This window comes from Aquarana catesbeiana, linkage group LG02 (genome assembly GCF_042186555.1).
Source record: "Aquarana catesbeiana isolate 2022-GZ linkage group LG02, ASM4218655v1, whole genome shotgun sequence".
In the NCBI taxonomy this organism is placed as follows: Eukaryota; Metazoa; Chordata; class Amphibia; order Anura; family Ranidae; genus Aquarana; species Aquarana catesbeiana.
In genome coordinates this window covers 92,971,069-92,994,606 of record NC_133325.1, presented here as the reverse complement: position 1 = coordinate 92,994,606, position 23,538 = coordinate 92,971,069, and the positions used below count along the sequence as shown (strand labels likewise).

General features: G+C 46.4%; 1 protein-coding gene across 10 annotated transcripts in view; it reads left to right on the top strand.

The window, feature by feature from the left end:
* LOC141127056 (uncharacterized) overlaps positions 1 to 23,538 on the top strand; it is a 227,721-nt gene that overhangs the window by 104,429 nt on the left and 99,754 nt on the right. The gene's annotated exons all lie outside the window — the stretch shown is intronic.

Here is a 23,538-nt window from a genome sequence, read left to right as displayed (position 1 = left end):
ACACCATTGTGATGCTTAAACCAGTGATAATCAGTGATAGGCGTTTTCAGTGATATAAAGTAAGCTTGAAACACACAAAGTCCAATATGGTGAAGAGGCTAGTCCATGGGTCCCATAAAAGGTTCACAGCAAATTCCAGAGCCTGCCACCTTCCAAACTGTGCGCTCACCTCCATTACTGACCTTCCACAGGTCAATATGTGCTTTCCCCTTTAAGGGGCTAAAGAAACACAAAACAGAAAGAACCAGCAAAGCAGCAAAAAAGTCATGTACTTAACAATTAACAATCCCTCTATTAAGAGTAAAATGTATTTATAAAACAAATGGGTGTTAGGGGTGACAATCCCATGGGGCTACTTCTCGATTTTAGTCTTTAGTGGCCCTGACATGGGATTGTACTTTAACCTTCAATACCAAACAGAACCACCCGTTAACCATTAACAGACCGACATACTTAGTCACTAAGACGCAAGCAGCAATATCTTATACCAACCAAATAACAGTTTACCAACCACTGTCCACCCACAAAGTGGGCAACATTACCCAAAATCCAAGTTACAAACCTGGCCCCACCCCTCCACCGCGGCCTAAACAATCGCTCTTTGCAATCCAGTGTTGAAAACGCCCTTACCAATGATTGAGAAAATGTACCAAAAATATACCTCTCAAATTTCTAAAATCATAAAGAGGGACACCCTTTTACATAGTAAGTAGCAAAGGACATGTCCCTGGTTACAGGGACCTCAAAGATCTAATGTGCAGAAAATGGTTGGCTAAACAACATAAGTGCTTTTTTCTGATCTCTACTTTAGCTTATAATAGATTTTCAAAATAACAAATGCAGTAATCTGGATAAAAAGTTTAGTGCAGCATAACACTTTTAGCAGCAAAATAGTACATTTTGTATAGAGATGAACACATCAGACCAAAACTAGGGACAACTGAAGTTGCATGAGGGACAGAGGGATTTGGTCCCAAAGGAGAGACAATTGGGCACAATGCCAAATACTGCTAAACCTCTGATGTAACTCTCCAGTTCACAATAGAAAAAACGAAGTCACTAATGAGTATACAGTAAATCAGCATATCAGTCAATTCACATTTTATGGTAACTGTACCGTAAACTGAAGCCCAGGCCTAGAAAACCACTTATTTGTAGACAGAACAGTTCCCATTTTTTTTTAGAAGGTCTAAGATTTTGAATTCACCTAAATTATTCCCTTCCAGGTGAACAATAAGTGTATCCAACACAGCTCACACTTGCAAAGAGGGAATATGATCAGCCAGCTTTTCCAAATACATTCCCCATATACCCTGCAAGAGAACTGGAATTTTAACAGGAGGAAAATAAAATCCTCCGCACCAGAAAACCTATGAATGTCAACTATTCATACTATTAATTTCTTTTTTCTTAATTTTTTTTATTATCATTATAAAAGGCAGAGACATGTGTAATAAATGCAAAGAGCAGGATGGACATAAAGAGCAGGGCACCCATCTCCATCCTGATGCACCCCCTATGTAGCAGCTTCATAACCTGCACCATCAACATCTTTTAGGGACAGATTTAAACTAGAAAATGCATTTCCTGGGGAAAATGCGTGGGAATGCTGAATAGCTAAATTGCTAAAACGGCCGCCATCAAAACTGCCCCATCATACTGCCATCAAAACTGCCCCATCAGAATTGCCCCATCAAAATTGTCCCCATTAAAACTGCCCCATCAAAATTGTCCCATCATATTGCCACCATCAGAATTGCCCCATCAAAACTGCCCCATCATATTGCCACCATCAAAACTGCCCCATCAGAATTGCCCCATCATATTACCACCATCAAAACTGCCCCATCATATTGCCACCATCAAAACTGCCCCCATCATATTGCCATCAAAACTGCCCCATTAGAATTGCCCCATCAAAATTGTCCCCATCAAAACTGCCCCATCATATTGCCACCATCAAAACTGCCCCATCAAAACTGCCCCATCATATTGCCCCCATCAAAACTGCCCCCATCAAAACTGCCCCATCAGAATTGCCCCATCAAAACTGCCCCATCAGAATTGCCCCATCAAAACTGCCCCATCATATTGCCACCATCAAAACTGCCCCATCAGAAATACCCCATCAAAACTGCCCCATCATATTCCTCTATTATAAATCAGTACATGGTGTGTCTGTCCCCTCCCCCGGGCTCTGTAATCAGAGCTGAGATGCTCCAGCCACCTCCCCACCTGTGTATAACAGAAGCTTTGGTAACCATGGCAACAAAACAAACAGTACACTCTGATTAATGGCTAAAATTTCCTGAAATGACCTCTAAACAAAAAGCTTTTTCTCAAAAATTGTAAAAGATATCAAACTGAAAAGATATAGCCAGATAGCTGAATATTTTGTGACTATTTTAAAGTTTGTTTGGTGTCTCTAGGTGAAAGTATGAAGGAGCTGAAACTTTTGGGAGCGGAAGAAGAATTTAAGGATTTCAAGCATGCTCCCATTGACTTCAATGTTAAAAAAAAGTGTTAAAAAGCTTAATATTTTAAAAAGTATAAATGGTAGAAAAAAAGTTGAAAAAGAGCACACATCAGCTAAAAGAGACGAACATTTTAATAGTTAAATGGTTTTAATAGCTGAAAGTATGCAGAAGTTACGCAGAACCAAAAAACGTACAGAATAAAATTATTAAAAACTAGAAAATGCATTTCCTGGGGAAAATGCGTGGGAATGCTGAATATCTAAATCGCTAAAATGGCCGCCATCAAAACTGCCCCATCATACTGCCATGAAAACTGCCCCATCAGAATTGCCCCATCAAAATTGTCCCCATTAAAACTGCCCCATCATATTGCCACCATCAAAACTGCCCCATCAGAATTGCCCCATCAAAACTGCCCCATCATATTGCCACCATCAAAACTGCCCCCATCAAAACTGCCCCATCATATTGCCACCTTTAAAACTGCTCCATTAAAATTGTCCCCATCAAAACTGCCCCATCATATCGCCACCATCAAAACTGCCCCATCAGAATTGCCCCATCAAAACTGCCCCATCATATTGCCACCATGAAAACTGCCCCATCAGAATTGTCCCATCAAAACTGCCCCATCATATTGCCACCATCAAAACTGACCCATCATAATTGCCACCAATAAAACTGCCCCATCATAATTGCCCCATCAAAACTGCCCCATCAGAATTGCCCTATCAAAACTGCCCCATCATGTTCCTCTATTATAAATCAGTACATGGTGTGTCTGTCCCCTCCCCCGGGCTCTGTAATCAGAGCTGAGATGCTCCAGCCACCTCCCCCCCTGTGTATAACAGAAGCTTTGGTAACCATGGCAACAAAACAAACACAGTACACTCTGATTAATGGCTAAAATTTCCTGAAATGACCTCTAAACAAAAAGCTTTTTCTCAAAAACTGTAAAAGATATCAAACTGAAAAGATATAGCCAGATAGCTGAATATTTTGTGAACATTTTAAAGTTTGTTTGGTGTCTCTAGGTGAAAGTATGAAGGAGCTGAAACTTTTGGGAGTGGAAGAAGAATTTAAGGATTTCAAGCATGCTCCCATTGACTTCAATGTTAAAAAAAAGTGATAAAAAGCTTAATATTTTAAAAAGTATAAATGGTAGAAAAAAAGTTGAAAAAGAGCACACATCAGCTAAAAGAGACGAACATTTTGATAGTTGAATGGTTTTAATAGCTGAAAGTATGCAGAAGTTACGCAGAACCAAAAAATTTACGGAATAAAATTAAAATTAAAATTATTAAAAATAAATAAAATCGAATAACAATAGTGGGACTGCTAAAGCATTCCCACTAATAAATAAAATCGAATAACAATAGTGGGACTGCTAAAGCATTCCCACTAATAAAATCGAATAACAATAGTGGGACTGCTAAAGCATTCCCACTAATAAATAAAATCGAATAACAATAGTGGGACTGCTAAAGCATTCCCACTAATTATGATTCTGATAAAGGAGAGCCATTCACATGTGACAAAAAAGAAAGGAAAGCCTTGCAAATAGTTAAAATTGCTGAATCAGCTCTATTGGGGAATGAGAATGGTCTAAGGCAGGGGTAGGCAAGCTTTTGAGCATAGTGTGCCGGAAAATGTTTTCAAAGAAATTGAGCATGCCGATTTTATAACCCAAAAATTTCAACTTCATACTCTCAATTACAAAAAGGATTTTTTATAAAGTAAATGCTGTAAACTACTTGAGTAGTAGTGAGAAATTAACACCCTGCACTCACGCCTCAGATCAGCCCCAATTCATGCACCTTCACACCTCAGATCACTGCCCCCCCCCCTGCAAATCTCTTTCATCACTGTATCCCCCTGCACATCTGCCCCACCTCTGTACCCCCTGCTCATCTGTCCCACAACTGTAACCCCCTGCTCTTCTATCCCACCAATGTAACCCCCTGCTCACCTGCCCCACCAATGTTCCCCCTTTCTCATCTGCCCCACTGTTAAACCTGAAGGGTGCCACATGTACTGTCACTTTAAAGCTGGCTCCACCCAGGAGCGATGTCAAGGGGCATAGTAGCCATCTTAGAGCACATGTAAGGAAGCATAATAAGATATACCTGTCCTGAAATGCATGTTGGAGTGTACAGTGAGTACTGAAATAAACATCAGTTGTTCCAGGCCAGAGTCTTGTGTCTCTCACAACTCAGAGAATATAACAGTGGCGACAAGGATAGGATTTACAAGGTGTCTATCAGTAAGAGAGAGAGAGCGCGAGAAAGAGAGAGAGAGAGAGAGAGAGAGAGACAAAGGCAGTGTGGATTGTCACCTGGATAAAAGCACTCACAGAGCCCAGCAGGAAAATGTCATTATCTGGGACATTAAGTGAATTTGATGGAGAACAGACATCCTGGAGTTCCTGGGTTGAGAGACTGGAACAGTATTTCAGTGCAAATGCCATCCTAGGCGACAGGCAAGTAGCAGTATTTCTGACAGTGGTTGGTGCTAAGACATATGACACTCTTATAGGGCGTACACAGGGTCGGACTTTGTTCGGACATTCCGACAACAAAATCCTAGGATTTTTTCCGATGGATGTTGGCTCAAACTTATTTTGTCTACACACGGTCACACAAAGTTGTCGGAAAATCCGATCGTTCTAAACGCGGTGACGTAAAACACGTACGTCGGGACTATAAACGGGGCAGTGGCCAATAGCTTTCATCTCTTTATTTATTCTGAGCATGCGTGGCACTTTGTGCGTCGGATTTCTGTACACACGATCGGAATTTCCGACAACGGATTTTGTTGTCGGAAAATTTTATCTCTTGCTCTCCAACTTTGTGTGTCGGAAAATCCGATGGAAAATGTCCGATGGAGCCCACACACGGTCGGAATTTCCGACAACACGCTCCGATCGGACATTGTCCATCGGAAAATCCGACCGTGTGTACGGGGCATTAGTGATCTCCTTTCCTCTGTTAAACCAGCAACTAATGCCGCGTACACACGGTCGGACTTTCCGGCATACTTGGTCCGGCGGACCAGAGTGTGCCGGACAATCCGTCCGTGTGTAGGCGCCGGCAGACTTTTTCCCAAAAGCCCGCCGGACCTAGATTTGAAACAAGTTTTAAATCTTTCCGTCGGACTCAGTTTCTGACGGACAGTCTGCTCGTCTGTGTGCTGGTCCGACGGAAAGCCCGCTCGTGTGTATGCTGGTCCAACGGACCAGATGCGACGCAAGGGCAGGGTATTGCATCTCGCGCTCGCTGCAATAGGAAAAACAAATTTTCCTATTGCGGCGAGCGCGGGGCATACCAGGCCCTTAGGTCTGGTATGGATTATAAAGGGGAACCCCCCTACCCCGAAAAAACGGCGTGGGGTCCCCCCTAGAATCCATACCAGACCCCGATCCGAGCACTCAGCCTGGCCGGTCAGGAAATGGGGTGGGGACGAGCGAGCGCCCCCCCTCCTGAACCGTACCAGGCAGCATGCCCTCAACATGGGGGTGGGTGCTTTGGGGGAGGGGGCGCCCTGCGGGCCCCCCCACCCCAAAGCACCTTGTCCCCATGTTGATGAGGACAAGGGCCTCTTCCCGACAACCCTGGCCGTTGGTTGTCGGGGTCTGCGGGCGAGGGGCTTATCGGAATCCGGGAGCCCCCTATAAGAAGAGGGCCCCCAGATCCCGGCCCCCCACCCTATGTGAATGAGTATGGGGTACATGGTACCCCTACCCATTCACCTAGGGAAAAAGTGTAAATAATAAAACACTACACAGGTTTTTAAAATATTTTATTAAACAGCTCCGGGGGGTGGGTCTTCCTCCGTCTTCGGGGGTCTTCTTCCGGCTTCGGGGGTCCCTCCGGTTCATCTTCTCCCGGCGTCACCCAGTGACCACGCCCCCTAAAACGTCACAGTCCCAGCATGCCCAGGGACTGTGACATCATAAGGGGGCGGGGTCTCCGCCTATATAAGTCACAACGCAGCCCTCAGAGAACAGTCCAGCCGGAGAGAGCGTCGTGTCAACATCTGGAGAAGAGAAGAGAAGACAAGAAGCCCAGAAGTCCGGACCTCTGCTGGCAAGAGAGCTACCTGAAGACAGCGGAGGAGCCGGCCGAAGGACTGGAACACCGGGAGAAGAGAGCGGAGAAGAACCAACCGGACGCCGGGAGAAGATGAACCGGAGGGACCCCCGAAGCCGGAAGAAGACCCCCGAAGACGGAGGAAGACCCACCCCCCGGAGCTGTTTAATAAAATATTTTAAAAACCTGTGTAGTGTTTTATTATTTACACTTTTTCCATAGGTGAATGGGTAGGGGTACCATGTACCCCATACTCATTCACATAGGGTGGGGGGCCGGGATCTGGGGGCCCTCTTCTTATAGGGGCTCCCGGATTCCGATAAGCCCCCCGCCCGCAGACCCCGACAACCAACGGCCAGGGTTGTCGGGAAGAGGCCCTTGTCCTCATCAACATGGGGACAAGGTGCTTTGGTGTGGGGGGGCCCGCAGGGCGCCCCCCTCCCCCAAAGCACCCACCCCCATGTTGAGGGCATGCGGCCTGGTACGGTTCAGGAGGGGGGGCGCTCGCTCGTCCCCACCCCCTTTCCTGACCGGCGAGGCTGCGTGCTCGGATCGGGGTCTGGTATGGATTTTAGGGGGGACCCCACGCCGTTTTTTCGGCGTAGGGGGGTTCCCCTTTATAATCCATACCAGACCCAAGGGCCTGGTATGCCCCGCAACGGGGCTCGCAAGGTGTCAATCTCGCCGATAAAAGCGGCAAGATTGACATCCTTTTCTTGTCCCGTCGCACCTGAGTCACGTTCAAAATGAACGGACTTGTCAGTGTGTGGGCAAGTTCGTTCATTCTGAAAGTCCGCAGTAACTCCGGCGAAAGTCCGTCAGAAAAACGGGCGGACTTAGCCCGCCGCAAAGTCCGGTCGTGTGTGGGCAAGTCCGTCCATTTTAAAGTCCGGCGCACCTGGCGGACAAAGTCCGTCAGAAAGTGTGCCGGACCAAGTAGGACAGAAAGTCCAACCGTGTGTACGCGGCATAAGACATTGGTAGAGCTCCTGACACTGTTAGAGGATCACTTCCAGCCTAAACCACTAGAGACTGCAGAAAGATTCTGGTTCCATCAGAGGCAGCAGCAGCCAGGTGAAGAAATGAAAGCTTATGTGCTCCCCCTTCGCAGACTAGCCTCTACCTGTTCTTTTGGGGAGTACTTTCCCTCCTGCACTGAGAGATAAGTTTGTCATGGGACTGAACAGTGAGTCTAGCCAAAAGAAACTGTTAACAGAGAAAGACCTAACCCTTACAAAGGTAATTGAGATAGCTTAAGTGATGGAAATGGCTGTGAAAGATACAGAGGAATTGAACCCCCAGGGCAGAAGGGAAGAAGTGAAACAGGACGTTTTCAGAACAGCAGTCAAGCCAACTGCCGCAAACTGTAAATACAGACCCCCACCAAGACGGGAGTCAGCTTGCTACCGTTGTGGGAATACAGACCATGACCACAAAGTCTGCCGGTTTAAGGATCAGACCTGTCAAAATTGTGGTAAAACAGGCCATCTTAAACAAGTGTGCCATAGCAAGAAGGTGCAAGATAAACAACCTCTGAATCCCAAGACAAAGACATATATGATGGGAAGATATACATCATCATCTGAGTCAGAGGATGAGGAAGTGCTCCACAGATTAGACATACATCATATGCATTCAACACCCTCCGCAATGACTATAGAGGTAGAGGGAGGGAAAGAAACTCAAGATAGATGTAGACACAGGAGCAGCAGTTTCAGTTATCACTCAGAAACAATGAAGACAACTTCAGACCTGAACAACTGTCCACCCAACACCAATCAAACTGCAGGCATACTCAAAACAGATACTCCACCTACTCTTTGGGAGAGACTGGTTTGCTCACTTTGGTATGCCAGACATCGCCAATAACACCGTTACAATTCCATTAGGAGATAATGAGGGATGGGTGGTGTCCCTGAAGCAGCGGTTCCCAAAGATCTTTGATGACCAGTTGGGGAAAAAAAAAACATGACTGTGTGAGACTCAAGCTGAAACCCAACGCTCAGCCTAAGTTCTGCAAAGCTCGGACAGTACCTTTTGCACTCCTAGCAGGAGTGGAAGCGGAACTAAGTCGGCTGGAGGAACAAGGAGTCATCTCAAAGGTAGAGCACAGCGAGTGGGCATCACCAGTTGTACCAGTAAAGAAAGCGAATGGAGACTTACGCATTTGTGCCGATTTCCACATGGCACTAAACTCCCAACTGGAGATAGACCGGTATCCCCTTCCCAGAGTATATGACATTTTTGCCTCTCTTGCAGGAGGTCAAAAGTTTACCAAGCTTGATCTCAGACAAGCATATTTACAGTTTGAGGTCCATCGTTCTTACCGCAAGTTTCTAACCATCAACACCCACAAGGGACTGTATGAATACAATTGGATGGTGTTTGGTGTAGCCTCCGCCCCAGCCATTTGGCAATGAAAACTGGACGAGATTTTGGCGGACATTCCTTTCACGCAGTACCTGCTAGATAATAATAATACATTTTATTTATAGTGCACTTTACATCAAAAGATCTCAGCTATCGTTCGAAAATGCAATACAAATGCATTACAACACATGATATCACTTCCAAATTTTTTTTCTGTCGTACGGGAATTTTCGTGACTTTAGTAAATACATCAGATTCGATCTGAGATTGGCATGCAAAAAAAAAATGGATGATCATTCGTCCGATAATCTCATTGTGTGTACGGGACATTATCCAAAGCGACTTGGAGTTGTGATAGCCGCAAAATGTGGGTCTACAAAGTATTGACTTTAGGGGGGTGAATAGTTATGCACATTGACCTTTTCTGTTATTTTGTCCTATTTGTTGTTTGCTTCACAATAAAAAAAAAAATCTTCAAAATTGTAGGCATGTTCTGTAAATTAAATGATGCAAATCCTCTAACAATCCATGTTAATTCCAGGTTGTGAGGCAACAAAACACGAAAAATGCCAAGGGGAGGTGAATACTTTTGCAAGGCACTGTAATCACAAAAAAAGCTTGATATACTGTAGATTTAGGTATATCAATGAGAATAGGGTATAACCAATTAGATCAATTAAGAACAAGAACCCATAGAAACTGACAAATGACTCATTGGATTCTTCAAGAATCACAGCTAGAGGTGATAACCTTTTGAAAATTTTAAAAACACTATCATGCCTACATGTCATTTTCTGTGACACATTGTGTACTGTATTTGTACTGTATCTTTAACATTTACTAATAAAACAAAGTGGCAAAAACATAAAACACAATATCAGGCAACTCATTCACAGATTTAAAGCTTACAAGCCTTAACCGCTTCAGCCCCGGACCATTTGTCTGGCCAAAGACCAGAGCACTTTTTGAGATTTGGCACTGCGTCGCTTTAAGGCTCCTTTCACACTGGGGCGGGAGGTGCGTCGTCGTTTTAGTGGCGGTATACCGCCACTAGCGGGGCGATTTTACCCCCCGCTAGCGTCCGAGAAAGGGTTAAAAATCACTGCAAATCGCCTCTGCAGAGGCGCTTTGCCAGCGGTATAGCCAGGCTGCCCCATTGAGTTCAATGGGCAGGAGCGGTGTATACTCCGCTCCTTCACCGCCCCGAAGATGCTGCTAGCAGGACTTTTTTTCCCATCCTGCTAGCGCACCGCTCCAGTGTGAAAGCCCTCGGGGCTTTCACACTGGAGACACAGCAGCGGCTGTTTCGGGTTGGTTTGCAGACGCTATCTTTAGCGCAATAGCGCCTGCAAACCGCCCCGGTGTGAAAGGGGTCTAACTGACAATTGCGCTTTCGTGCGACGTGGCTTCCAAACAAAATCGACGTCCTTTTTTTCCCCACAAATAAAGCTTTCTTTTGATGGTATTTGATCACCTCTGCGGTTTTTATTTTTTGCGCTATAAACAAAAAAAGAGTGGCAATTTTTTAAAAAACGCAATATTTTTTACTTTTTGCTATAATAAATATCTCCTAAAAATAAATAAAAAAAAAATTTTTTTCCTCAGTTTAGGCCGATACGTATTCTTTTACATATTTTTGGTTAAAAAAAAATCGCAATAAGTGTATATTGATTTGTTTGCGCGAAAGTTATAGTGTCTACAAAATAGGAGATAGTTTTATGGCATTTTTATTAATAATTTTTTTTTTTTACTAGTAATGGCGGCGATCAGCGATTTGTATTGTGACTGCGACATTTTGGCAGACACGTAGGACAATTTTGACACGTTTTTGGGACCATTGGCATTAATACAGCAATCAGTGCGATTAAAAATGCATTGATTACCGTAAAAATGTCACTGTCAGTGAAGGGGTTAACGGTAGGGGGCAGTGAAGGGGTTAGTGTGTGTCCTAGGAAGTGTTCTAACTGAAGGGGGATGTGGACTGTGCAGGGAAACTAACAGATCGCCTGTTCATACTCTGTATGAACAGAGGATCTGTCAGTTCTCCCCTCAGAGAACCAGAAACTGTGTGTTCTCCCGGTTCTCTGTGTGCCCCGAGCGATTGCGGGAGCCCGGCGGTGATCGAGACCGTCGGGGTCTTGCATCGGCTCCGTGGGCGAGCAGGGGGGGGCAGGCACGCGCCCTCTAGTGGCCGTCTATGGTACCAACGTACTATGACAGCGATTCGCCTGCCTGTGCCATTCTGCTGCACTATAACTGCGGCAGACGGTCGGCAAGCAGTTAAACAGTCTAATTCCTGTGAAGGAAGTAAATAAAACCCTCAGAAAAGCCAATGACGACAAGCTGACTGATCAGTGTGTTAGGCACACATGTAACCACACAATAATCTCCCCTTCAACCCTGACATGCTGTATACTGGACAGGATCACTGACCATCCTAGCACAGTACCTGCAATAACTGCAGCAAATGAAAACACAATGAAGACATCTCACAGGTCAGAAGTGTGATAAGTGAAATATAAATGAAAGTACCAGAGAGATGAGAGTGAACAGGAAGGGGATGGCTAAAGGCTGACAGACAGAGCACACTGAGCAGGGAAGACACTGACACAGAGGAGACTGAAGCAGACAGAACAGAGTGAAGTTTGTGTACATTCCCAGCCCTCAGAGCCTTCACTCACCCCTAGTCAGTGATGATGATGATGATGATGATGATGAGGGTCCTGTTGGAGAGGTGTTGTTATTATTATTATACAGGATTTATATAGTGTCAACAGTTTACGTAGCGCTTTACAATATAAAAGGGAGACAATACAGTTATGATACAATAAGATACAGGAGGATTAAGAGGGCCCTGCTCAGAAGAGCTTACAATCTAATAGGTGTTGATCATGCTGTCAGCCCATGGTAGCAGTTTCAGGCCCGCTGCCTACCTGGCTCACGCTGGCAGGAACAGTGGCGCTGTGGGCGTCTGAAGAAGGGTAGGGCCTCCTTATCCTGCGTATTCTCTTACAGTAGCTCCTGTCGGCCTGTGCACTGACACTTCCAGTCAGCGGTCCTCCTCTTCTGGTCCCTGTAAAGTCCCAGTGGTGATGTGATGCTCCTATGGTCTTGCCTTAGGTCCAGGTCTGCCTACAGGTGGATGAAAAGTTCCCTGGCTAACCCCAGAAAACCTATTACCATCAGTATACAGGGCAGCCCTGGCACTTCAGGAATAAGAGGCATAATACAGGCCCGGGGTCCGTCTCCAAAACAATGAAATGACCAGGTTGTCTCCAACTCAACTTGACAGAGGTCCTCATGCATACCACTTCACCCGGTTGTAGCAGTTCTTCATCTCAGTCTAAATGCCAAACCTTTCCCACCCCTTCTGGTGGGGCCTTCTGTTCGTGTACTATATCCTCGTACACTTGGGTTAGCATGGGATGTACCTTCATGGTCGGGGCACTTTCCTTCTGTACAAGTGGTGTTAGGAGTCTTCTGACCGGATCAGTTTTTTTTTGATGATAAGAGAACTTCTATGGGCCCCAGGGGGTCGAGGACATACAACCGCCAGGGTGTCGAAAGTATCCGCCTTTCCAGCCACACTCGGGTCAAAGGTGAGTTTGATAGGGATATACCCCTCATAAGGAAAATTCTGGGTACCTAGACCCCATATCTCCAATTCTTCCAACTTTTGCAGGGGCAGATGCTTGAGATGCTTCATGTAGAAATCTTTATATAATAAGGTCACTTGGGCTCTGGTATCCAGCAGTGCCTTGGCGTAGATTCCTTCTACCTGGATTGGGATGATCGGAGAGGGTCCCACTAGGTTGAGGGGAAATCCACCATGAGTGTTTGGCTTATTTTGCTTGTTAGTGCGCATCTTGCGTCCATGCGCTCCATGGACGCTCACTCAACTTCATTCCTCCTCATACTCTCAAAACTTTGTGAACCTGGGTTTCGTTGGAGTTGACGACTGTTACAGGGCACCCAGATGACTCCTTCACTGGGGCCCTTTGAAGTTTTCCGCCGGCTTTTGATGTTGTACTGCTGCCCTTGGACTTGGGCACACTTTCCCAAAATGCCCAGCCCCTCCACAGTTGAAACAAAGTCCAGATTCCCTCCTGAGTGTGAAGTCTGATACTTTTTTTATTTTTTTAGTTCCTCCATTGGGCGGATTAGGGGATCTTGCATTCAGCAAAGCCATCATCTCCATTAACTGGGCCACCTGAGTCTTAAGAAGCTCAATCTGGGGATCATCATCCATCACACTAACTGTCCTGACTCCAACAGTGTGTTTTGGTTCTTGAATGTTTTCCTTCTTCCTTTCTAGAACAGCTTCTTCCTCCCATACAATCCGAATTAGATCTGGGTACTTCAATATGCCTCCATCTTGGCGAGTTCTTAACTGGAGGGTGATGGGGTCCAAAGGCTGGGCACCCCTTAAGACTTGTTTGGCTCGAATTTCATCCACCTTACTAGGATCTAATCCCTTCTTTAACAATATCTGGTGAATGACCTTGTCTAACCGTCTCATATATTCTGACAACTTTTCTCCTGTTTCTTGATAAGTGTGTTCTAATTTATAAATTAGGTCAGAAACCTTTTCGGTACGTCCAAGCACATCTTGCAGGATATCTAAGTAGTCTTGGGTAACACAGTTCTGTTTGCTAAACTTTAAATTTCGAATAGCCTCGGAAGCAGGCCCTTTCAGACTCTCAGTAATCCGCTGTTTCTTTTGCGTTTCAGGGATGTCCCACTCATCCAACACTTGCGTGGCCTGTTCCAACCACTCTTCAAAAGTGTCTTCTCCTTTGGGTACAGGCCGTTGTCCTGAGAAAATGCCCAGTTTCTGGTACCCAGTTCCTGAATATGTTGGGTTGCCTTTTTGACATTGGGACACCAAATTTCCCAGGGCTGTGAAAAGATCACCATGCATGATGTCCCCATGCCTCCGATCTACTGGGGTGGATGATGCCGGGCTCCTCCGTGCGTTCCACACATGGCATGCGGCACTATTATGGCTCCTGGGAGCCGGAGGAGCCCGGCATCATCCACCCCAGTAGATCGGAGGCATGGGGACACAAGTAGAGCTGCATGAAGGAGGTGAGGTGTCTTTGTTTTGGCGCACCCAATCCCCCTTCCCCTGCCCTGTTGCACATAGCATATGGTGAGAGTGAAATTGATCTACTGGTCCAGTGTCTCTATATTTTTATTTATATCTATTCATTTTTTCAATCAATTTCTTTTTGTACTAGTATTACTACTACCACTATCTTTTTAGCAGATTACATAGGGTGATGTTTGCCCTCTATATTTTGGCTACAAATGGGGAATCACACTCTGAGGGATGGGATAGAGAGGGTTAACCTGAATGGGTGGGTGGTACCTAATATCTGTGGGAGGGGGCGTTGCCACTAATTGGGTGGGGTAGACACAGGCACATACATACATTTATAGAGAGAGCAATTCGAGAGACCAACCATTGCCCGCTTAGGCTCTGAAGAAAGGGGTGCTCCCCCGAAACACGTAAGCCATCAGCCATATGCGCTGGTCTTATCCTCTCGGCAACAGGTCCTGGGGTGTCGATCCACAGAAACAGTGCCTTTGCGCCCTTTTGAAAGCTATTTATACTAGCTCGTTTGTGAGTATAATTTTTACTGTTTTTATGCTGCATTAAAGTTTATCAGTGGTAATGCACTAGGTTGGTGCGCCCTCTTTCTTTTCTGTTCTTTTCTGTTTTTTTTTGCTTAAGTGCAGAATGTCTCATGATTAGGTCTTACATCGACCACTTTGGCTCTTTGCTCTGGGGACAGCGTTTTTACCACTCGCTTAATGTGTTCTTTCTCCCAGATATCTCCCCAGTGTTCCATGGCCACGCTTGCTTCTGAGTAGGGATGAGCCGAACACCCCCCGGTTCGGTTCGCACCAGAACCCGCGAACGGACCGAAAGTTCGCACGAACGTTAGAACCCCATTGACGTCTATGGGACTCGAACGTTCGAAATCAAAAGTGCTCATTTTAAAGGCTAATTTGCATGGTATTGTCCTAAAAAGGGTTTGGGGACCCGGGTCCTACCCCAGGGGACATGTATCAATGCAAAAAAAACTTTTAAAAACGGCCGTTTTTTCGGGAGCAGTGATTTTAATGATGCTTAAAGTAAAAAAAAAAAAGTGAAATATTCCTTTAAATATCGTACCTGGGGGGTGTCTATAGTATGCCTGTAAAGTGACGCGTGTTTCCCATGTTTAGAACAGTCCCTGCACCAAATGTCATTTTTAAAGGAAAAAATCTCATTTAAAACTGCTTGCGGGTTTAATGTCATGTCGGGTCATGGCAATATGGATGAAAATCAGTGAGACAAACGGCATGGGTACCCCCCAGTCCATTACCAGGCCCTTTGGGTCTTGTATGGATATTAAGGGGAACCCCGCACCCAAATTAAAATAAGGAAAGGTGTGGGGCCACCAGGCCCTATATACTCTGAACAGCAGTATACAGGCGGTACAAACAAGACAGGGACTGTAGGTTTGTTGTTAAGTAGAATCTGTTTGTAATTTTGAACATTTTTAACGTGTTTAGCTCCAGCCAAAAAATCTTTTCTAAGCTTTTTGGAAAACATAGGGAAGGGTTATCACCCCTGTGACATTTGTTTTGCTGTCTTTCCTCCTCTTCAGAAGATTTCACCTCACTTTTTTGTCCCAATGAAAAATGTTTTTTGAAAATTTGGGTTTTTTTGTGGAACAAGGATTGGAAAGCATCAGTGGAAAGGAGAAATTGTTTTCCCATATTAACTCTTACAGGAGAGAATTTCCCTTCCTAGGGGTAGATTTCATCTCACTTCCTGTTGTCTCCTTCCGTTTGCAAGTAGGAGTCGTTTGTAAGTTAGATGTTTGAAAGTAGGGTCCTGCCCTATATACTCAGCAGAAATTTGGGCCTTAGGTGTTGCTGTGGCCACAACACTGTAAGCCCTCACAGGGCCCTGCTGTGAAATATTAGATCAAGAATTGTAATTACATGCCCCTGTTGAACAGGAGCTGAAAAATTAGGCCTTAGGCACTGGTGCTGGTGCCACAACACTGCAACCCCTCACAGACACTCTAGTTGGAACGCAGGAACGAGCCCTGCTGCAAATTATTGCTTCAAAAATTGTAATTACACGCCCCTGTTAGACAGGGGCAGAAAAATTGGGCCTTAGGCACTGGTGCTGGTGCCACAACACTGCAACCCCTCACAGACACTCTAGTTGGAATGCAGGAACGAGCCCTGCTGCAAAGTATTACATCAAAAATTGTAATTACACGCCCCTGTTAAACAGGGGCTGAAAAATTGTGCCTTAGGCACTGGTGGTGGCGCCCAGAACCAAAAATGTTCTTACAAGCTATCAGCGTGATGATTGAGGAGGAAGAGGATAATTACTCAGGGATAGTCACTCAGCATCAGCATAGGCAGTCTTTGAAGGGATCTGAGATTTCAAAAAAAATTATTCGGTTACATCAGCATCAGGTGCTTGGTAGCTGGTGGTGATCCAAGACTCATTCATTTTTATGAAGGTCAGCCGATCGACCGAGTCGGTGGACAGACGCACCCTGTGATCGGTTACCACGCCTCCAGCAGCACTGAATGTGCGTTCCGAAAGAACGCTGGATGCAGGACAGGCCAGTAGCTCAATTGCATACTGTGCAAGCTCTGGCCAGTGATCCATCCTCAAGACCCAGTAACCCAGAGGATTTTCGGTGGGAAAGGTGTCCAAGTCTGATCTTGCCCCTAGGTATTCCTGCACCATGTAAAACAGACGCTGGCGATGGTTGCTGGAACCGATCATACCTTGGGGCTGCGGACCAAAAAATTGTCTGAACGCATCGGTCAGACGGCCACCTTCTCCACCGCTCCTTCTTTGACTGACCGAAGCCTCAGCAACACGTTGTCCAGAAACAGGAGTTTGTAACCTCCCAGTCTCTGGGAACGCGTTGCACAGACCTTTCTGCAAGGCCTCCCGAAGATGTTTCATCCTCTGCTCCCTCTGCGATGGCAAGATAAGGTCCGCAACCTTACCCTTGTAACGTGGATCAAGGAGGGTTGCCAGCCAGTATTGGTCCTTCTCCTTGATACCACGAATACGAGGATCCTTACGCAGGCTTTGCAGGATCAGGGAGGCCATGCAGCGTAGGTTTGCTGAGGCATTCGGTCCGGAGTCCTCTGGGTCACTAAGAACGACATGGTCCGCAGCCACCTCCTCCCAGCCACGTACAAGTCCATGTGTTTCTTGGGACTGATCCCTTAAAGACTGCTGCTGATGCTGAGTGCCAGGCTCCACCTCCATACTGACACAATCTTCCTCCTCCTCCTCTTCCTCCTCGTCCTCTTCCTGTGTGATCGGCGGGCACGCAGGAACACTGTCTGGATAAAGGGGGCCTTGAGAGCTAAGGAAGTCCTCCTCTTCCTGCCTCTGTTCTGCCTCAAGTGCCCTGTCCATTATTCCACGCAGCGTGTGCTCCAACAGGTGGACAAGGGGGACAGTGTCACTGATGCATGCACTGTCACTGCTCACCATCCTCGTGGCCTCCTCGAATGGTGACAGGACAGTGCATGCATCCCTGATCATGGCCCACTGGCGTGGGGAAAAAAAACCAAGCTCCCCTGACCCTGTCCTGGTGCCATAGTCGCACAGGTACTCATTGATGGCCCTCTGCTGCGTGTGCAGCCGCTGCAGCATGGCCAACGTTGAGTTCCACCTGGTGGGCATGTCACAGATTAGGCGGTTCTTGGGCAGGTTAAACTCCTTTTGGAGGTCCGTCAGCCGAGCACTGGCATTATATGACCGGCGGAAATGCACACAGACTTTCCTGGCCTGCCTCAGGACATCCTGTAAGCCCGGGTACCTGCCCAAGAACCGCTGCACCACCAAGTTAAGGACGTGAGCCAAACAGGGCACATGGGTCATTTGTCCCTGTCGGAGGGCAGAGAGGAGGTTGGTGCCATTGTCGCAAACCACCATTCCTGCCTTAAGTTGGCGTGGCGTCAACCACCTCTGAACCTGCCCCTGCAGAGCTGACAGAACCTCTGCCCCAGTGTGGCTCCTGTCCCCCAAGCACACCAGCTCAAGCACCGCATGGCATCTTTTGGCCTGCGTACTTGCGTAGCCCCTTGAACGCCTACGGAGCACCGCTGGTTCCGAGGAAGAGGCCATGGAGGAAGAAGAAGAGGAGGGGGTGGAGGAGAGAGGTGTGTCACAATCAGCATTTTGGAGGCGTGGTGGCGGAACAACCTCCAACACTACTGCACCTTGTCCTGCATCCTTCCCAGCTGCCAGCAGAGTCACCCAATGCGCCGTGAAACTTAGGTAACGTCCCTGTCCATGCCTGCTGGACCATGAGTCAGCGGTAATATGCACCTTACCGCTGACCGCCCTGTCCAGCGAGGCATGGACATTGCCTTCCACATGCCGGTAGAGAGCCGGAATCGCCTTCCGTGAGAAAAAGTGGCGTTTGGGTACCTGCCACTGAGGAACCGCACATTCCACAAACTCACGGAAGGGGGCAGAGTCTACCAACTGAAAAGGCAGCAGTTGAAGTGCTAGCAATTTTGCCAAGCTAGCATTCAACCGCTGGGCATGTGGATGGCTGGGAGCAAACTTCTTTCGGCGGTGCAGCAGCTGGGGCAGGGAAATTTGCCTGGTACAATCTGACGTCGGTGTACCAAAAGCAGATTGCCCACAAGTACTTGGCTGTGACACACCTAATTCTACACCTTCATTCCTCTCACTGCAGGTCTCAGAGAGGACTGAAGGTCTAGTGGGGTTGGAAATCTCAGCTGATGAGGAGCAAGGAGAGATCCTCTTTGTTCTTTGGTGTGGGTCTTTTAGATACGCTTGCCAACGAACTGCATGGCAGGTCAACATATGTCTGGTCAAGCATGTGGTACCCAAGCGGGAGATATTTTGGCCACGCGAGATACGCTTGAGACATATGTTGCAAATAGCAGCGGTGCGATCTGATGCACTCGTCTCAAAAAAGGCCCACACCAAAGAACTTTTTGAATAACGCGCAGAGACTGCAGCGCCCTGCACATGTGGAGCTTTGGGGTGTGATGCAGTCAATGTGCTGCCCTTAGGCTGGCCCCTGGAGGGCATCCTGCCTCGTTGGTGATGTGCTGCCGCCTCCTCCTCCTCCTCCTCCTCCTCCTCCTCCTCCTCCTCCTCCTCTCTCCTATCAGGCACCCACGTTGAGTCAGTGACCTCATCATCCCCTCCCTCCTCATCACTGGAGCAAACCTGGCAGTATGCTGCAGCAGGGGGAGCATGACTGCCAGATTGCTGTCCTTCTTGGGCACCCCCTCTGTCCGCGCTCATGTTACTGCCTTCATCGAGCTCAGTATCGTCATCAGAGCCTTCCAAACGCTGGGCATCCTCCTGGAGCATGTACCCAACACTGTGGTCAAACAGTTCGAGGGAATCCTCATGAGGACATGGTGGAGCTAGGGAAGGAGTCACTGATGACATTGAGCTGAGGGAAGAGGCCGCTGCTTTGCCAGACAAAGCACCCTGGGCATGGGTGAGAGAGGATGAGGAGGATGAGGACGGCTTGGTCATCCACTCGACCAAGTCTTCCGCATGTTGCGGCTCAACATGGCCAGCTGCCGAAAAAAAGGCCAAGCGTGTCCCATGGCCACGTGCTGATGAGGATGCACCGTCTCCACGACCAGCACTAGACACAGAGCCTGCTTGCCCTCTCTTATTGGCTTGTGACTGTCTGCCTCTCCTTCTTGGCCTTCCAGACATACTAATGGCCTGTAGCTGCACTAAGCTGGGATAGAACACCTGTAATTTTCTTCAAGTAGCTTTATATACTGTAACCAGACAAGCCTGCCTGTCAGTAGGAAGATAACAGGAACGGATCTAGCTGAACACTGTGAGCAGGACGCACTGTACTAAATGTAAATAGTCTAGCTGCCTGACCGTGGTACTAATAGGATCAAATAGAACACCTGTAATTTTCTTCAGGTAGCTTTATATACTGTAACCAGACAAGCCTGCCTGTCAGTAGGAAGATAACAGGAACGGATCTAGCTGTACACTGTGAGCAGGACGCACTGTACTAAATGTAAATAGTCTAGCTGCCTGACCGTGGTACTAATAGGATCAAATAGAACACCTGTAATTTTCTTCAGGTAGCTTTATATACTGTAACCAGACAAGCCTGCCTGTCAGTAGGAAGATAACAGGAACGGATCTAGCTGTACACTGTGAGCAGGACGCACTGTACTAAATGTAAATAGTCTAGCTGCCTGACCGTGGTACTAATAGGATCAAATAGAACACCTGTAATTTTCTTCAGGTAGCTTTATATACTGTAACCAGACAAGCCTGCCTGTCAGTAGGAAGATAACAGGAACGGATCTAGCTGAACACTGTGAGCAGGACGCACTGCACTAAATGTAAATAGCAGGAACGGATCTAGCTGAACACTGTGAGCAGGACGCACTGCACTAAATGTAAATAGCAGGAACGGATCTAGCTGAACACTGTGAGCAGGACGCACTGCACTAAATGTAAATAGCAGGAACGGATCTAGCGGAACACTGTGAGCAGGACGCACTGCACTAAATGTAAATAGCAGGAACGGATCTAGCTGAACACTGTGAGCAGGACGCACTGCACTAAATGTAAATTGCAGGAACGGATCTAGCTGAACACTGTGAGCAGGACGCACTGCACTAAATGTAAATAGCAGGAACGGATCTAGCTGAACACTGTGAGCAGGACGCACTGCACTAAATGTAAATTGCAGGAACGGATCTAGCTGAACACTGTGAGCAGGACGCACTGCACTAAATGTAAATAGTCTAGAAGATAACAGGAACGGATCTAGCTGAACACTGTGAGCAGGACGCACTGCACTAAATGTAAATAGCAGGAACGGATCTAGCTGAACACTGTGAGCAGGACGCACTGCATTAAATGTAAATAGTCTAGATAGAAGATAACAGGAACGGATCTAGCTAAACTGAATACAGTGTATATATATATATGCAACACCTGGGATGCATATATATACACAATACACTGTAAGTGCAGCTAACTGACTGACTGTTCTGCCTAATCTATCTAACTCAAATCAAATGACACTGTCTCTCTCTCTCTCTATCTCTCAGCACACCGGAACACACACTACACAGGGCCGCCGTGCAGGCGGCCTTATATAGTGTGGGGTGTGTACTAAATCCCCTGAGCCATAATTGGCCAAAGCCACCCTGGCTTTGGCCAATTACAGCTCTCTCTACTGACGGCGCTGTGATTGGCCAAGCATGCGGGTCATAGTGCATGCTTGGCCAATCATCAGCCAGCAATGCACTGCGATGCCGCAGTGAATTATGGGCCGTGACGCGCCACACGAATTTAGCGCGAACGGCCCATAACGTTCGCAATTCGGCGAACGATCGAACAGCCGATGTTCGAGTCGAACATGGGTTCGACTCGAACACGAAGCTCATCCCTACTTCTGAGCGGGTGCCTTCCGCCTCACACCACTGTGCCACAGTGGGGGGATCCATTCTATGGTTCTTAAGGGGGTGTTTGGCTTCAGAGTGACAGTTATCCCGGACGAGTCCCCACATGTAGCAATAACTCACAGTGGAGCTGCTGGTTTATTATTGGGCCTGTCTTCTATTCTCTTCACCCCTCTTAAGTTGTTCAATCCCCTTGACACAGTTGTAGTGCAGTGTTGTAATGATATTAGTACCAACTTTAACCCACAATATACACTTATATTTATATTTACCTCTACCTGGGTGCTTGTAGCTCCACCTGCAGGAAAAATAACAACACTGCACACAAATTTCTGTAATAACCAAAATAACTTCTTTTTTGGTAAATTATGTATTTATATAAAGAGTTATTACAGAGACTACACTATCACACCAACATAGTGCAACAGTATAGTAAATAGTTATGACAATCTTGGTAACATATACAAATACCCCTGAACATATATTTATACCAGGGAGCTCCCCCTGCTCTAAACCGTAAAGTCACTACCCTTTGTAACTAGATGCAGGGCCCTGCAATAAAAAAGATAGTCTTGACGTCTTCAATCTTCGCTAGCTATGAAATGGTAATTGTAATCCACAGAGAGTTCTTCTGAGGTGTTGCGCAGTGTAAGGTAATACACAAAGGCAATTATAATCCATCAAACTGATTAAGTGTTCTTATACAAAGAAGACAGACATCTAGTGTCAGCTCTTGAATATTGTAGTCTATGCAAATGTAATATTCTCCAACTCAACTTGCTCCGTGGGACTATCTGTCCCAGCAACAATCTGTAAAAGTTCTAAGTGTGTGTAGTATTAAACAAACTTCCGGGTGTTAACCCTCTCACCACACTGGATCCGGGCAGCTGGATGTCTCCGTTTCAACAGTTCTCAGTCCGTATGAAGCCACCACCATGCCGTCACACTGTTCCGTTTATTAACGAGCAGGAGTCCTCGGTTACCTCCTCCACGGGTCTCCGGAACAATCACTTCTGCTGCTCCAGCACACTGTGATACGATGACAGGATCCCTGCTGCTGCTCCGCTCCTTCACAAGGTAGGCCACAACCCTGTGGGACACACACACCCACAGAGTTCTGCAGGCAGCCCACGCATCCCAGGAACAAGAGACTTAAGATGGCCGCTCCCAGCCCTTTTATATCCTCCCACAATGCAGTTCAGTTCTCCTCTTGTTCAGGAGCATTGTGGGTAGGTCATAGTTAAAGTTCAGAAGTAAACAACCAATCACTTCCATGTCACTTCTCTTAATCATGAAACATAAAAGTATTGTACCTTTTCAATTGTCCACAAAGATGGCACTATACAACTTATGTCCTGTATAACACACATATGTATTCTTGAAGTCTATGGACCTCAAGTCGCATCAAAGTGGGACCAAAGTAGTGCAGGGACTACTTTGAAGTCGCACAGATATGAACGGTACTCATTGGAAATCATGGGGTACGACTTGTCATGCGACTTTTCAGTCCCAAGTCGCACTAATGGAAACCGAGCCTAACAATGTAAATTTGCTGTCCCCTCAAAATAACTCAACACACAGCCATTAATCTAAACAATGGTGATCTTGCGAGCTACCATACACAAATCGTCAGTTATAATATATTCAGCTGCTTGCACTGATCACATCTCATAAGGCCGTGCATTCAGCAAAAAAATATAATAAAAAAGGCGTTGCGCTAAAAAGTGCCTGTGTGTTTAATACACATGTATACACAAGCTATACTATGTCTGTACCACCATCTAAAATGTTATAATGACACCACTAACTGAAATTGGTGTAACTCTGTGCTCAATTATATTGCAGCATGTGAACTACTAATTGATTAGTATTTCTGCTTATCCTTATATCCACACTCTACTACTGCCTATAGAAAATCACATGCATATAGTGCTAATGATTGCCACAACTAATTATTCATTAAAGTGACTCTGTGCAACGAAATAAAATAAATACATTAATACTCAAACATCAACAACTGTCATAAAATAAATCCAATATATTTGTGCTCAAATATTCACAAACGTGTTCCCATGCACTAAGAAGTGTTATGTGCAAAGTGCTATTGTGCTTGA